Raw genomic sequence first — 17702 nt, forward strand, 5'->3', positions numbered from 1 at the left:
TTTGCATTTGAGTGAAAAACTCTTGTTGATTCTTTTGCATTTGGAGGACCGCTTTTTGAACATCAAAACCTTGGTCATTTTGTTGATTGTATGGAGTTAGATTTTGGTAACCTTGGTTTTGGTTGTAAAAGGGTCTTTGATTTTGGTTTCTCATGGGAGGTGGGGTGTATGTTGGTTGAGGGTTTTGAACATTTTGGCTTTTGTATGAGAGATTTGGATGGAATTTGGTGTTTTCATTGTAATAGTTTGAATAAGGGGTACCACTCTTGTATGCTTGGAAAGCATTCACTTGTTCATTTGTTCCCCTACATTCACCTTGGTCATGTCCCAAAGTTCCACAGTTCTCACATATCCCACTTGGGATTGATGAAGATGCCGTCACGGCATTAACATAATGATTTGATGATTTTGAGGCTTCTTCAAGTCTAGCCATAGCTTTTTCAAACTTCAAATTGATGGTATCAATGTGAGCACTAAGTTGAGCACCCAATTGAGTAATGGAGTCCACTTCATGCTTTCCTCCTCTAGTAGCCTTGCGAGGTCTACTATATTGTGAGTTATGGACCGCCATTTCCTCAATTTTGTTCCAAGTTTGATTGTCATCAACTTCGGTGAACATTCCATTTGATCCCATGTTGAGAATGTTCCTTGAATCTTCATAAAGACCGTTCCAAAATTGTTGTACCAAGAACCACTCGCTAAGTCCATGGTGAGGACATGAGCGACAAATTCCCTTGAATCGCTCCCAAGCTTCATACAAAGATTCTTCATCCCTTTGCTTAAAGCCCGTGATTTGAGCTCTTAGCATGTTAGTCTTTTCCGGTGGATAGAACTTTTTGTAGAAAGCTAGAGCCAACTTTTTCCAAGAATCAATTCCGAGAGTAGCCTTATCAAGGCCTTTCAACCATTGTTTTGCGGTGCCAATTAGAGAAAAAGGAAATAAGACCCATCGAATTTGGTCTTGAGTTACACCGGTTTGAGAAATCGCATCACAGTAATCACAAAAGGTCTCCATATGAGAATGAGGGTCTTCACTAGGCATCCCCCCAAATTGGCTTCTTTCGACTAATTGGATAAATGCGGATTTGGCAATAAAATTTCCGGTTAGATGTTGTGGTGTGGGGGTACCATAGGGTAGGTTCTCCTCGGTGGGGACGGAATGTGATGAAAACTTAGGCATTGTGGGTTGATTTTGTATTGGATTTTGTGTTGGGTTCTCCTCACCTTCTCTTGCAAAAGGGTTGATGAACTCAATAGTATTTGGTTGAATATCTACAACATCACCAATAGCTCTCAAAGTTCTCCTAGCAAGTCTCCTATTGGTTGTCAAAGTTCTTTCAATTTCGTGATCAAAGGGTAACAAGTCACCTTGTGACCTTCTAGACATGCAAAATATCAAACAACTCGAAAACAATTAGAACAAACCTTGAGGAGTTTTACTTCCTCAAGGCAAAAAAAGACACAACTAATAACAATATAAGAAAATCTAAATCAAGTTAACACCGTCCCCGGCAACGGCGCCATTTTTGGTCGGACTATATTTTTCGGTTAATTGTCGTTAGGAGCACCGAGACCAAAACACAATTTATAACTTCACAAACAACTCTACAATTAGTAAAGAGGCAAGTAAAGGTTGGATCCCAAGGGACAAGAATTGAGATGAGATTTCTATTGCAAATAGTGGTGTCTTAAGGGTGTCACAATTGGGGTTTGAAGTAGAAGATCACTAAACTAAATAGCAATGAAAGTAATCAAGTAAGATGAATTAAAAGGGATGTAAACAATTGATAAAAGGCACTAGGGTGTCATGGGGTCATAGGGGATTCATGGGAATTGATCATACAAACATATTCTCTAGTTATAAGCAAGCAATTATTGTTGTGATGGATCGAGTTGGTTTATATCTTACAATCTTAGGAAAGTTTGGGTCCCGGAGCCGAATCGATTAGATTGTACAACACCTACAAGTCGACTTAATCTTCCCTACTCAACAATATGCATGGTCTAATAAGACTCGAGTTGGTTTATGTCTTACAAGTCTCATTGAAAATATAGGTGATGGGTAAAAAATGCAAGGATTCATAGGCTCACATTTCATCAAACATAACATGTGCATAAGTTGAGATCACAACAAGCAAGCAAATAAACTATGAAAGCATATTACTTTAAGCATGAATCATCCCCCATGTTGGTTTCCCCTAATCACCCATTAACCCTAGCTAAGGAAACTACTCACTCATTATCATGTTGAACATGCTAGCAAGGTTGTCAATCATACCAACAAAGTGAAACATGATGAATAAATGAAAGTGATTAACAATAATTAAAGAGGGATTAAGAGAATTATACCTACTAATGATTCCAATAATAAAGCAAAGAATAAAAGAAGTACTTGATGCTTGATTGAGAGGTTGTCAATCTCCCAATAATAACCCAAATAATTTTCAATTACCCAAAATAAAGGATGAACAAGAGAGAGATTAAGGAAATAAAACTTGTTTTAAAACTTGATTAAATGTTGATTACAAGATTAAAGAGAGATTTGATTGATATTAACTACTCTAAAGATTGCTAAGAAGAACATGCTCTTCTAATTAGACTAATGGGGTATTTATAGTGGGGATTAGGTGCATGAATTAGGGTTAACTAAGGGCTTAAATGACGATTAAGTCCCTTGTTGAGGAAACGCCGGTCTCTTTTGGAAGACTCCGGTCTCTAGAGAGACTCCGGTCTCTAGAAAAAGATGTGCATCCTTCCTTGAAGCTTGAAGAAGATGAAATGGGACTGTCTGGGAATCCGGGCGTCTTTAGCACGTGATCCGTGTCTTTTTTATAAGGTTTTCACCTCATTTTTACACGCATTTCTGTGCTTTTTATGTAGCATCTGGCTACAAACATCCCCGAATATTCTACTTTGGTCCGTTTATTGTAATTTGCAGGAATTGACCGAAGAGGAGCTAAATCGAGCCTTAATTGCCCCAGTTGTATGCATTCATGGAAAATAAGGAGCCGGAGCTTGGAAATCTAACACTTGGAAGACGCGTGAGCTGAGTTCGAGAAGCAATTCAAGGTCTAACGTGCCTATATAGCTCGATCGAGTGGTTTACTGCTCGATCGAATGCTTTATATACTCAAGATTGATCGATCGAGCAGTTTAAGGGGTCGATCGAGGAGTTTTTGCAAGAGGTACTCGATCGAGTGGTTTATTTCCATTCGATCGAGTGGTTCGGTGATGATTTGCTCGATCGAGTAGACTACTTCTACTCGATCGAGTGGGTTCCTGCGCTTTAGTTAATTTCCGCCTAGTTATTTCATGGGCTTTTGTAACTAGTCCATAGATTAGGTTTTAGGATGGATTTTGAGTATAAGACTGAAGGAGTGAACTACGTGACTCCTCTCTTCTCTCTTCTCACTTCGTTCGTTTCCGGATTATACTTTATCACTGTTCTTGGATTTTATTCTTCCTCTACACTTTGCTACTCGGATTTGGATTCTACGATTGGTATTATCATTCCAGTTTTATTCTTAATCTTATTTATTGCTTTAATTCTTCTCCCCTTTATTATTATAATTGCTTAATTGAATTCTTATTAGTTCATCATCATGCTTAGTTTTAATTATCTGGTTGTCGTCATTGTTAATTCGATGATTATGAGTAGCTAATTTCCCTATGCTAAGACTATAGGGGATCCATAATATGAAGGGAGAGTAATCGATTTACTAGGTTAATGCTGGTACTGTCTTTGTTGGTTAAATGATACATTTAATTGTAATCGCCTAATTGAGTCGACGCAATTAGACCTTTAATTCTTAGTGATCCTTGACCTGGACCGAAAGGTTGGAAAAGGCGAGACTAGTAGCGAACGATAGAGTATTGCAGTGAGGGCGAAAGTTAAGCTGTTTACACTTTAGGGTGAATTAAGGACCGAAAGGTGACGTTCGCTACCCCTTAGACCGTACTGCATCGACCTGGGACCTAGATTACTTGACCGGATGATTATGGTGAACCGGTTGTCTTAGCTGTTTTTCTCTGTCTGTTATTTCTTCCCTTTATTTCTCTTCTCCTTGTTCTCTTTAGTTTAGAAAATCACATTTTATAAACCCCCAATTTGGTTACCTTGACGAACTTAGATTCAGCTGACATTTTCCTACCTCTCTGTGGATTCGACCCAACTTCCCTAGCTATATTAGTTAGAGCCAGTTGGTTATTTTTGACAGGTACGCGACAGACGTGTCAAATTTTGGCGCCGTTGCCGGGGAGGTGGCGCAAACTTGTTGCTTTAATTAAGTTTGTCTCTCGTCTCAAGGAATTTATTACTTGAGGCCGATCTCATTTCTGCAAAGTTTTGATTGGTTTTGGAGGTTAGTTGTTGCTTGAAAGTTTATCTGCCAAGATGCCTACGATTACAGAGCATACAGAGCCATGTGGTAGATGTGGCACGGAAGGGCATGACCCTATCTTATGCATGGAAAGTGTTGAGCGCGTTCTTGCCTATCAGAAACACAACCAGGGATTCCCTTTCTCCCAGCTGTATGAAGAGATCAGGAATGATTCTACCCCTTCTACGCCAGTACCACAGCCGGTCTCTCCCTCTGCTAGAGAAGAAATTGCCGAATTAAAGTCCATTATGATGAGTATGTCACGGCAATCTGAAACGGTTATATCGGAATTGAAAGAACAAGTCGCGCAGTTAACACTCGCGACAGACCAAGCCAAGCTTCTTCCAATTTGCGATCCAGTCAGTGCAATGAATTTTCAAAATGACCTTACTCATGAAGAAGCCGAGGTTTTGATAGCTGACGATAACTCGGATGATGATTTAGACGAGTTTTTGAAGGAAATACTTGCTGCGTGTGCTGTAAACACTCGATCGAGTGACCTTTCTACTCGATCGAGCAGTTTAACTCACCCTACCACTCGATCGAGTGAAAATAGTGGTCGATCGAGAAGTGCAGAATTCAATAATGGTCGATCGAGTAACAATCTTGCTCGATCGAGTAACTATGCTGAAGAAATCACTCGATCGAGTGATAAACATGGTCGATCGAGTGAAACAGGAAAGGGAAATGGTCGATCGACTGATAAAAGTACTCGATCCAGTACTTTAAGTGGCGGGGATCCTAATTTACTATCTAATACCGCCACCGTGTCATCTTCCCCTGCTGTGGAGACGTCACGCATTGATAAGGGTAAAGAAAAAGTTGCGGGGCCACTCATCGCTACCAGGGTACCCTTCCCAAGTCGTCTGAAGGACGCAAAAATCGGCAAAGAAGACGGTAAGTTTGTGGACGTCGTGAAGAACCTCCAAGTAACTGTCCCCTTTTCCGAACTTGTTACTCAGGTACCCACTTACGCTAAGTTTATGAAGGATATTGTGACGCGTAAGAGAAATTTGAGTGAATTTGAGACGATTTCATTTATGGAAGAGTCTAGTAATCATTGTTGAATAAGGCCCCTCCAAAAATGAAGGACCCAGCGACTTTTCTATTACCGTGTTATAGGCAATATGGTTATTGATAAGGCCCTTTGCGATTTAGGTGCCAGTGTTAGTGTCATGCCCCTTCCTGTCCGCAAGAAATCGAAGATGAGTCATTTTAAAGTGACAAACATTACCCTACGAGATGGCTGATAGATCGTTAGGAGGCCCTTAGGTGTCTCGGAGGACATGCCTGTGAAAATAGGCAAGCTTTACATCCGAAGAGATTTCATTGTTTTGGATATAGCCGAGGACACTCGGACCAAAATTATCTTAGGAAGACCATTCCTTTGTACAGTGGGTGTTATTGATGTCGACAAGGGCGTCGACTCTTGCGAGGGGAATGACGTTATCACATTGATCGCCTTAAGACTTTTAGCTCGCCCAATGATAGAGGACACTTGTTATTCGGTCGATATCATTGACGAGTCTATTTATGACTTCTGGTCGGGTTCTTTTATGAAGAACCCACTGGAAGCTCTTATGCTTTTTGATGAGTGTGCAGATAGCCCAGACGACGATGACGCTGCGTTGGATTTGCTTGTTGATGATTTAGATGAGCATGAAGGAGAGCAGGTGGAACAGATGATCAGCACTCTTTGCTCCATTGAGGTAAAGGTACCGGAACGTAAGCCTCTCCCTTCTCATCTTAAATATGCTTTCTTAGACGATACAGAGCAATATCCAGTCATTGTTAGTGCCAAGCTTTGTGATGATCAGCTGACCTCTTTGTTAGCTGTACTTAAAAGAAACAGGAAAGCGATGGGCTATTCACTGGACGATATCACGGGGATTAGTCCCGATATTTGTATGCACGGGATAGAGCTGGAGGAGGATCACAAACCTTGCGGCAGTGGTCGGGGCCGGCTGAACCAGAAGATGCAGGATGTCGTGATGGCCGAGGTAATGAAGCTGCTGGATGCAGGTATTATTTATTCTGTCGGTAATTCTAGATGGGTGAGTCCAGTACAGGTGGTCCCGAAGAAAGGAGGGACAACTGTAGTTAAGAATGAGAAGAATGAATTAATACCTACTCGAGTAGTGACTGGTTGGCGGATGTGTATAGATTACAGACAGCTGAATGTCGCCACTAAGAAAGATCACTTTCCCCTTCCTTTTATTGATCAAATGGTAGAAAGGTTAGCTTCTCATAAATTTTTCTCCTATTTAGACGGGTATTCGTGGTTCTTTCGGATCCCTATCCACCCGCACGATCAGGCTAAGACTACATTTACCTGTCCTAAGGGCGTTTTTGCGTATCGCAGAATGCCTTTTGGTTTGTGCAATGCCCCTGCCACCTTCCAAAGGTGTATGATGGGGATATTTTCAGAGTATATTGAGTCTATCATGGAAGTTTTTATGGACGATTTCAGTGTATATGGAAGTGATTTTTCTAACTGTCTGTCTAACCTTGAGAAAGTGTTGCAGTATTTGTATTGAGGTCAATCTTGTCTTTGAACTCGGGAGAAGTGCCACTTTATGGTCAACGAGGGAGTTGTCTTAGGGCACTTAGTTTCTGATAGGGGAATAGAAGTTGATAAAGCAAAGGTGGAAGTGATTCAACAATTACCACCTCCTGTTAATGTTAAGGGGGTGAGGAGCTTCCTTGGTCACGCCGGCTTTTATCGCCGGTTTATCAAGGATTTCTCCAAAATTGCTAAACCACTTACACGATTCTTTGCTTAAGGATGCCCCTTTTGTGTTTATCGATGCTTGTCTTTCGCTTTTAACGAGTTAAAGCGAGGCTTTAGTCTCCGCGCCGATCATACAGCCTCTCAACTGGGACTTGCCGTTTGAGATCATGTGTGATGCGAGTGACTATGCACTAGGAGCGGTGCTTGGCCAGAGGAAAGACAAAGCCTTGAATTCTATTTACTATGCGAGCCGAACTCTGGATGAGGCTCAAGTGAAGTACACTACCCGAGAAGGAGCCGTTAGCTGTAGTTTATGCCTTAGAGAAGTTTCGTACTTATTTAGTTGGGTCGAAGAAGTCACATTGTTTTTTTTACCGACCATGCAGCTTTGAGGCATCTACTTGCTAAGAAGGAGGCTAAACCACGGCTACTGAGATGGATACTCCTTCTCCAGGAGTTTGATTTGCAGATTAAGGATAAGAAAGGAGCTGAGAACGTTGTGGCTGATCACTTGTCGCGACTGATGCGACAAGAAGGGGAAGATTCTCTACCTATTGATGATTCTTTTCCTGACGATACTTTAATTGCTGTTATATCGTCTATTGTTAACCAAGAACCTTGGTATGCAGATATAGCTAACTTCGTTGTCAGTGGCAAGTCGCGCCCGACCTTTCTTATCGCCAAAAGAAGCGTTTTCGTATAACGCTAAGCAAGATTTATACGGGATGATCCTTACTTGTTTAAGGAATGTGCAGACGGTCTCTACAGATGGTGTATTCCGTAGTGGGAGACCAAAATAGTCCTGGAAGGCTGTCACTCCTCTTCATATGGTGGTCACCACGGTCCATCGCGCACCGTGGCTAAGGTACTTCAGTCCGGTTTTTACTGACCCTCTTTGTTTGCTGACGCTAAGTCTTTTGTTTCAGCTTGCGACGCTTGCCAACGATCAGGGAACATTTCAAAGAGACATGAGATGCCACAAAACGGCATCCTAGAGGTGGAGGTTTTCGATGTCTGGGGCATTGATTTCCAAGGACCGTTCCCGTCCAGTAAAGGTAACAGGTACATCTTAGTAGCTGTAGACTATGTGTCAAAATGGGTTAAGGCAATTGCTTCACCTCATTGTGATGCTAAGACCGTGATAAAGATGTTTAAAAAGATCATATTCCCCCGTTTTGGTGTCCCTAGGGTCGTCATTAGTGATGGGGGGATGCATTTTAAAGAAAAGAAACTCACTTCCATACTGTCTAGAGTTGGTGTCCAATACCGGCGTGGTTTGGGGTATCATCCCAAACTAGTGGTCAGGTAGAGGTCTCTAATCGCGAGTTGAAAGAGATCCTGTCTAAGGTAGTTTCTAAATCACGGAAGGACTGGAGTCTTAAGCTAGATGACACATTATGGGCCTACAGAACTTCCTTTAAAACACCAATTGGTGCATCACCTTATAGGATAGTTTATGGGAAATCGTGTCACTTACCTGTTGAATTGGAATGTAAGGCCTGGTGGGCAATTCGTGAGCTTAATTATGATCCTAAGTTGTGTGGTCAGAATCGTCTTTTGGAGCTAGATGAATTGGAGGAGTTTAGGCTTAACGCCTATGACAGCTCGTAGATTTACAAAGAAAAGACAAAGAGATGGCATGACAAGAGAATCCTACCTCGGGAGTTCCATGTTGGGCAAAAGGTGCTGCTGTTTAATGCCCGGTTGAGATTATTTCCTGGCAAGCTGAAGTCCAGATGGAGTGGTCCTTATACGGTGACAGCTGTTACCAAATTTGGATCCGTGGAGCTTGAAGATTCCGAGGGTCATAGATTCAAGGTGAATGGCCAATATGTGAAGCATTACCACGAGGCGACTGAAGCAGACAATCGTGTTGAAGTCTTGCGCTTCGACGAGCTCGACGCGCCAGTTAATTGATGCCAGAAAGGTCGTGCGGGACCTCTTAAACCAGCGCTCTCCGGGAGGCAGCCCGGACTGTCTTATTGCACTTCTGTTGAACTATTTATTTTTCTTTAGCTTTAAGTTGAACTTTAGACGCTGTTTTATGACCTTCCCATGTATTTCCTTGCTTTTATTGCGTGTGTTACAGGTCAAAGTACTCGATCGAATGATATTGTGCTCGATCGAGCTCTTTTTGAGGCAGCTTTCACTCGATCGAGTGATATTCTCCTCGATCGACGGAACCAAACTCACGCCTACTCGATCGAGTGGTTTTCACTCGATCGAGCCCTTTCAATGCATTGGTTCACTCGATCGAGCTGTTCCAAGTGCTCGGTCGAGTGGTTCGACTCCCATTCTTGTTTTACGTCTATGGAGCTCTTGCTTGACTTTCTTTGACCTCCCATGTTCATGGTCGGTTTGGGGAGGTCCCTCCTTTTGACGTTTTGTAAGTTTTCCGACTCCACTTCTCCTTTTCCTTTCAGTTTGCATTTCTTTCCCTGTTTTTGGTACAATGAGGGCATTGTACGGTTTGGTTTGGGGAGGTATGCATCCATATTTGTGTCTGCATGTTTTCTTGCATTTTTGCTTCCATGTTTATTATTTCCGCATGCATTGTTGTTTGTCTTACTTCAAAAAAATCATATAAAAATCATAAATTTCAAAAAATTTCAAAATTTTCATGTTTTTTTTGGGTCGGAACGTTTGAGCATTGACGCTACTTTGAGCCCTTACTTGAGCCCTGCATATTCTTGACATTTAGTTGGCGTGATTATGTGCATAATCTACGAGTTTCTGTTTCTTCCTTATCTGAACGAATAGACTTGATTCATTATGTCGGCAAGCTACATTACATTCTGAGGTTAGAGCTTTTTAAACTGGTGACATTCATGACCGGTTTCATTTAGGATATGAGTAGTACTCTCTTTAAGACATGTAACATCAATTTGCGTAAGCATGAGTCTAGTCTTCTTGATACCTGTATGCATTCGGTCTGTGGATGGTGACACGTGTTAGGAGAGGCAGTCCCCTTTATTTCATTCTACCCTGGCTCACATAGCCAAATTGCCTTTTTGTCCTATCAACTACTTTCTATAATACTTCCTACCCTAGCTGAGCTAGTAACGAGTAGTTCTTGGAATGTTTTATTGCAATATGGTTATTTTATCTGATTTCAGAAGATGGTGGAGGAATTGAAGGGAAAGAAAGAAAGAAAGAAGGGAAATGTCGAATTGTTGAGAAAAATGATGAAAAGAAAAAAAAGAGAATGAAAAGCGGAAAAGAAAAAAATGAAAAAAAAAAGAAAAAGAAAGAAAAATCATATATGAAAAAAAGAATGAGAATTGTATAATGATTCACACTCCCATGTCTTATCTATATTTTATGGGGAGTTGACGATTTTTGGTGTTTTGTGAGTTTAGTGCATAATTTTGCACCGTTTCATCTTGTTGTCATGAGTACGAAGTTGGGATGCAGTTTATATTTGGATCCGTTGTTGCTAGCCTGGCTATTAACCCCACATATCCAAATTCATTTTAGCCCCTTTTTACCCATTACCTCACTTACCCAAATGTAAGTCCTCGGCATGTGTCTTGGTCATTAGTATGGTTGGAATGCATATGTACGGTTGTAGAGACTTTATTCATGTTAACTGCATGCATGTTCTTATAGGTCGAGTTAGGTGAGTGTCTGGTTTCTTCCTATCTTTCACATATATACTCACCTTGTGCCTGATTTTGAGTGACGAGCAACCCGTGAGAGTCCGATATCTTTTGAGTCTTGCAAGGTCGACGGTTCAGTAAGTTTGAAACATTAATTTAACTCGTTTGCACTTTTCACTGCCACTTTGTCATGTTATCGCATTAAATTGGTTCTAGTGGATGATTTGTAGCTAATGCGTTGGTCCCGTTCCATTGTTCACCCTTAGTTGCATTCATATTTGCTTGGGGACAAGCAAAGGTTTGGTTTGGGGAGATTTGATGCGTGTCTTTTTTATAAGGTTTTCACCTCATTTTTACACGCATTTCTGTGCTTTTTATGTAGCATCTGGCTACAAACATCCCCGAATATTCTACTTTGGTCCGTTTATTGTAATTTGCAGGAATTGACCGAAGAGGAGCTAAATCGAGCCTTAATTGCCCCAGTTGTATGCATTCATGGAAAATAAGGAGCCGGAGCTTGGAAATCTAACACTTGGAAGACGCGTGAGCTGAGTTCGAGAAGCAATTCAAGGTCTAACGTGCCTATATAGCTCGATCGAGTGGTTTACTGCTCGATCGAATGCTTTATATACTCAAGATTGATCGATCGAGTAGTTTAAGGGGTCGATCGAGGAGTTTTTGCAAGAGGTACTCGATCGAGTGGTTTATTTCCACTCGATTGAGTGGTTCGGTGATGATTTGCTCGATCGAGTAGACTACTTCTACTCGATCGAGTGGGTTCCTGCGCTTTAGTTAATTTCCGCCTAGTTATTTCATGGGCTTTTGTAACTAGTCCATAGATTAGGTTTTAGGATGGATTTTGAGTATAAGACTGAAGGAGTGAACTACGTGACTCCTCTCTTCTCTCTTCTCACTTCGTTCGTTTCCGGATTATACTTTATCACTGTTCTTTGATTTTATTCTTCCTCTACACTTTGCTACTCGGATTTGGATTCTACGATTGGTATTATCATTCCAGTTTTATTCTTAATCTTATTTATTACTTTAATTCTTCTCCCCTTTATTATTATAATTGCTTAATTGAATTCTTATTAGTTCATCATCATGCTTAGTTTTAATTATCTGGTTGTCGTCATTGTTAATTCGATGATTATGAGTAGCTAATTTCCCTATGCTAAGACTATAGGGGATCCATAATATGAAAGGAGAGTAATCGATTTACTAGGTTAATCTTTGAAATCTTGTCTTTGTTGGTTAAATGCTACATTTAATTGTAATCGCCTAATTGAGTCGACGCAATTAGACCTTTAATTCTTAGTGATCCTTGACCTGGACCGAAAGGTTGGAAAAGGCGAGACTAGTAGCGAACGATAGAGTATTGCAGTGAGGGCGAAAGTTAAGCTGTTTACACTTTAGGGTGAATTAAGGACCGAAAGGTGACGTTCGCTACCCCTTAGACCGTACTGCATCGACCTGGGACCTAGATTACTTGACCGGATGATTATGGTGAACCGGTTGTCTTAGCTGTTTTTCTCTGTCTGTTATTTCTTCCCTTTATTTCTCTTCTCCTTGTTCTCTTTAGTTTAGAAAATCACATTTTCTAAACCCCCAATTTGGTTACCTTGTCGAACTTAGATTCAGCTGACATTTTCCTACCTCTCTGTGGATTCGACCCGACTTCCCTAGCTATATTAGTTAGAGCCAGTTGGTTATTTTTGACAGGTACGCGACAGACGTGTCAGCACGGGACGGGCGGATTTGGCGGTCTCTGCCCGGGCGTCCAGGTGGTGAAGACGGGCGTCTTCTAGAGCTTTTGCCCGGGCATCTTGGGGGTGAAGACGCACGGATTGTGGGGTGAAGACGGGCGTCTTCTAGGCAATCCGCACGAATTTTCAAGCAGTCTTGTTCCTTCTTCTTTTCTTCCTTTTTCTTCATAAAATCCTTGAGGATTTCCTCGGGGATGCAAGGATCTTTTCTCATCATTGTTCATCTACTATAGTATGTACAAAGGCCTTCTAATCTTGTCTCTCTTTGATACTTGGTCATTGAATTCAATCAATTTAGCCTCATTTTGCCATGAAAATGCAAGGTTTGCACTCCTTTCCTACCAAAGGATCAAAACCTCAAAGAATATGCAAAACAAAGAACTAGAGACAATAAATGACCCAAATATGCACTAAAAAGCATGGGAACAATGCTAATTCGGGGACTAAATATGCTCTAATTATGGTCACATCACACATCAACACCATTAACCAATGCATGCAAGACCCCTTTCTTAATCGACACACTAGCAAAGAATTGAACAACTTCAACCGGATAAATTGGACCCGAAAATTGACTAATGTGACTCCATCCTAAAAAGTCAAGAAAATCGATAAAAAACTTAAGGGCGGGAACATTAACCAACCAAGATTTGGGATAATACCTTCCTCCATGTATAGAATACTTCAAGACACGAGAAACAAGGATGCTTTCGTCATGAGTCAAACGGACTCGATATAACCCTTCTTTTGTTGCGATTTTCGAAACATCCCGGAGTAAAGTTCGTGCAACACCATTCCTTAAAATAACCTCGGGTTCCTCAATATCGTTACCCTCATCAACAACTACCTTATTCTTCCCTTTAAAAAGGCGGCGTCTTTTTCCCTCGGACACTGTGTCGTCCCGACCGTGAAACAGGGGTGTAGATAAGTTTGGTTGAGGTGAAGAAAAGCTAGAAGAATTAAGATCATGAGATGGTAGTGGTGATGACGGCTTGTATAACTGGCGGCTTTGTTGATGTCGGGTTGATGATCGGGTTTTTGCAGGTTGTGAATTCATGGTGATGTTGATGGTTGAGTGAAGAAGGTGATGATGAGATTGTGGTAATTTTTTGAGAAGAGAAAAAGTATGCAAGTGGGGTGTGGTAATGGTTTACACGGCAAAGGATGGGGGTAATTATAAGGCTAGGTCTAGGTCTTAGGCAAGTGGTGATCAATTATGGTAAGTGTCAAATAGTGATAAGAATTAAGGTAGGAATAGGATGTTAGGTGATCAAATTAATATGGTAAAAGATAAGATATGGAAAGGATGATTAATTGAAGTATATGTAGGAATAGAAGCATAAGACGTATAATTTTGTGAAGCTATTTTAGGAGAACTTTGTGCAATTTGGAAAAATAAAAATATGGTGTATCTTGATAAAAAATAAAGTTTGTATAACAATTAAATTCTAAATAACAAATAGAATTTATGATAAATATTTTCCTATAAACGAAATTATTCATGCAACGCAATATACGGACACAGTCATATAATCTTAACTTAAACTAGTCAGTCATAGAAAAATTAAACATATATAGAAGCTTAGGTGCCACCAATTAAACCAATTTCTAACCGTAAAGTCTCAAATCGTTCTCTAGCTAACGATTTTGTCAAAATATCTGCCTATTGTTTTTCCGTACTACAAAATTCAGTTTTATATTCCCCTTCTCAACATGGTCTCAAATAAAATGGTGTCTTATTTCAATGTGTTTAGTACGTGAATCTTGTGCGGGATTTTTAGAAATTATTATTGCACTCGTATTATCACATAAAATAGGAATACATCCTACGTCAACACCATAATCACGTAATTGTTGCTTTAGCCATAATAATTGAGTACATACCAGTCCTGCAGCGATATATTCGGCTTCAGCAGTTGAGAGAGCAACCGAATTTTGTTTCTTCGAACCCCACGTAATAATACACGGTCCGACAAATGTGGTGACACCCGACGTGCTTTTTCTATCTAGAGAACATCCTGCGTAGTCGACATCGGAATAACCGACTAGATCGAAGTTACATTCCATTGGATACCATAAATACAGCTTTGCCGTTCCAATTAAATATCGTAAAATTCGTTTTACGGCCGTCATATGCGATTCTTTGGGAGATGATTGATATCTCGCACAAACGCATACGCTAAACATAATATCGGGTCTACTTGCGGTCAAATATAACAGTGACCCAATCATTCCACGGTAAGTAGTTTCATCAACTGATTTACCGTCTTCATCTAATGTCAATTTCTTGTTCTCGACCATTGGAGTAGGCATAGCATGGGAATTTTCCATTCCGAATTTTCGAATTAATTCCTTGATATACTTATGTTGATGAATCCTAATGCCTTCATCGGTTTGTTGTATTTGCAGACCTAGGAAGAATTTCAATTCTCCCATCATACTCATCTCGAACTCGGAGGTCATCAACTCAGAAAAAATATTTGCATAGGTTTCGGTTGGTCGATCCAAAGATAATGTCATCGACGTATATTTGAACAACCAAAAGGTCGGAACCCTCGGATTTTAGAAATAGGGTTTTATCAACAGATCCTCTACTAAATCCACTGTCAAGTAGAAACTTTGATAATCTGTCATACCATGCCCTAGGTGCTTATTTCAATCCGTATAGGGCTTTATCGAACTTGAAGACGTGATCTTCAAATTTGCTATTCTTAAATCCGGGGGGGGGGGGGGGGGTTGTTTAACGAAGACTTCTTCCTGTAAATACCCATTCAGAAATGCTGTCTTGACGTCCATCTAGAAGAGCTTCATTCCTTTATGTGCTGCGAATGCTATCAGAAGTATAATAGCTTCAAGACAGGCAACAGGTGCGAAAGTCTCGTCATAATCTATTCCTTCTTGTTGATTATAACCTTGGACCACCAATCTTGCTTTGTTTCTGATAATGACTCCGGCATCATCTAATTTGTTCCTAAAGACCCACCTTGTTCCAATGACAGATCGATCCTTTGGTCTAGGAACTAAATGCCAAACCTTGTTTCGTTCGAACTGTTGTAGCTCTTCTTGCATAGCTACAATCCAATCTGATTCTGCAAGACCTTCATTGATATTTGTTGGTTCGATCATGGATAAGAATGAGTAGAAAGAGCAGAAGTTATTCAAGGATCGTCTCGTTTGAACACCCTTCTTAATATTCCCTAGAATATTGTCCAAGGGGTGTGAGCTCTTGTATTTCCACTTTGTTGAAGTACTTGGTTCTTCATCGTTATTTGAGCTTGTCCCAAATTCATTTTGATCGGAATTGGAGGAAGTTCCCCTGAATCCAATCCGGGTGTTGTATTAGAGCCGTTTATAACTTCGGACTCTACACCTTGATTTGGATCCAATGTTATAGTAACATCACCTATAACATTAGTTTGGGAGTCCTTATTTTGAGTCAATGTTATAGCATCATCAACTATAACTTTGGTTTTCTCCTTTTTATCTTTTGAGGAACGATCAAGTTCATCACTTGTTCCTTCAATTTCATTATCCTCCAATTCCAGTTCCGGGGGATCGCCTCTTGAAAGACGAAAGTCGGGTTTATCCAAGTCTTCTTCCTCATCCTGTAAAGGCTTATCAAACACGTTATCTTCATCAAAAATAACGTAGACACTTTCTTCAATACAAAGAGTTCTCTTATTGAAGACTTTGTAAGCCTTGATATGATCTGAGTATCCTATGAAAATCGACTCATCACTCCTGGGGTCGAACTTACTTAACCGGTTTTTACCGTTATTGTGAACAAAACATTTACTCCCAAAGCAATGAAGATGGGAGATATTAGGTTTTCTACCTCTAAGGAGTTCGTAGGAGTTTTTTTTAAGAATAGGTCGGATCATAGCACAATTATGGATGTAGCAAGAAGTACTAATGGCTTCAGCCCAAAAGTTACGAGGTAAACCACTACACAAAAGCATTGTACGAACCATATCTTCCAAAGTTCTATTCATACGTTCAACGACACTGTTTTGTTGAGGAGTTCTTGGTGCAGAGAAGTTATGCCCTACACCATTAACTCTACAATATTCTATGAAAGCTTGATTGTCAAACTCGGTGCCATGATCCGTACGAATAGATACAAGATTAGTCTTATCTTTGTTTTAAACACGTTTCATAAGACAATCAAATTCATTAAATGTTTCATCTTTTGAATGAAGAAAGATAGGCCATACATACCTCGAGTAATCATCTACAAGAACGAAGACGTACCTTGATCCTCCTCTACTCCTTACCTTCATAGGTCCACATAAATCCATGTGTACTAATTCCAAGGCTTGATTTGTGCTTACTACTCTTTTAGGTTTGAATGATGATCTTACTTGTTTGCACCTGGCATACGTATCACACATTTTTTCTTGGTCGAACTTAATTTTAGGTAACCCTTCAACCAAGTCCCACTTCTTGAGTTTGTTAAGGTTAGTGAGCTAATGTGACAAAACCGTGTTACAAATTTTAATCTCATTAATTTATATATTCATATATGTGACATTTAATTTAGCCAAATATTTTACACACATCTTGTAAAATTTCATGTGACAACATACTAAATTTCCATGACCAGATTCGAAATATTACTCATATTAACCTATTTAGCCATTTAAATATGATTTTAACTTGAAAAATCCATATTTCGAGCAATACAACTCATTTTATTATGAAAATTTACAGGCCATCAGTAGATAATACATGTGAAAACATATCCTAAAACCACTGAAAAAATTAAAGTTTAGCTATTTTTCGTCCAAAAATGACATTTTTATCATAAAAATCACATTTTAATGCCAATATTATATAAAATCAACAATAAAATCCATAAATAAACCAAAATATCCTAAAAATTACTTAGGACCAGAAACGTTTAACATGCAAGATTATTTTTAGGTTTATCTTCATAAAACCAAATTAATTAGTTTTGTATGTTAATCATATAACTCGGAAAAACTATAAACCGATTTGCATGCAAACAACCTAAGGCTCTGAAACCGCTTGTTTGAAATATTAATCTCATTAATTTATATATTCATATATGTGATATTTAATTTAGTCATAAAATTAAATCTAGATCTTATGCATGCAAACTTGAACAAGAGTAGAGAAGAAATCATCAAACAAGCTTATGGATTTCGGTTTTTGGGCACAAGTGAGTTCTCCTACTCACTTGTTCTTGAGCTTCCTAATATTGGAT

General features: G+C 39.8%; 1 non-coding gene across 1 annotated transcript; it reads left to right on the plus strand.

The window, feature by feature from the left end:
* Window positions 1-701: 701 nt before the first annotated feature.
* LOC141624133 (small nucleolar RNA R71) lies at window positions 702-808 on the plus strand. The gene has a single exon (XR_012533943.1). It is a non-coding gene; the product is annotated as a small nucleolar RNA R71 (small nucleolar RNA).
* The last annotated feature ends 16894 nt before the right edge of the window (window positions 809-17702 follow it).

This window comes from Silene latifolia, chromosome X (genome assembly GCF_048544455.1).
Source record: "Silene latifolia isolate original U9 population chromosome X, ASM4854445v1, whole genome shotgun sequence".
In the NCBI taxonomy this organism is placed as follows: domain Eukaryota; kingdom Viridiplantae; phylum Streptophyta; class Magnoliopsida; order Caryophyllales; family Caryophyllaceae; genus Silene; species Silene latifolia.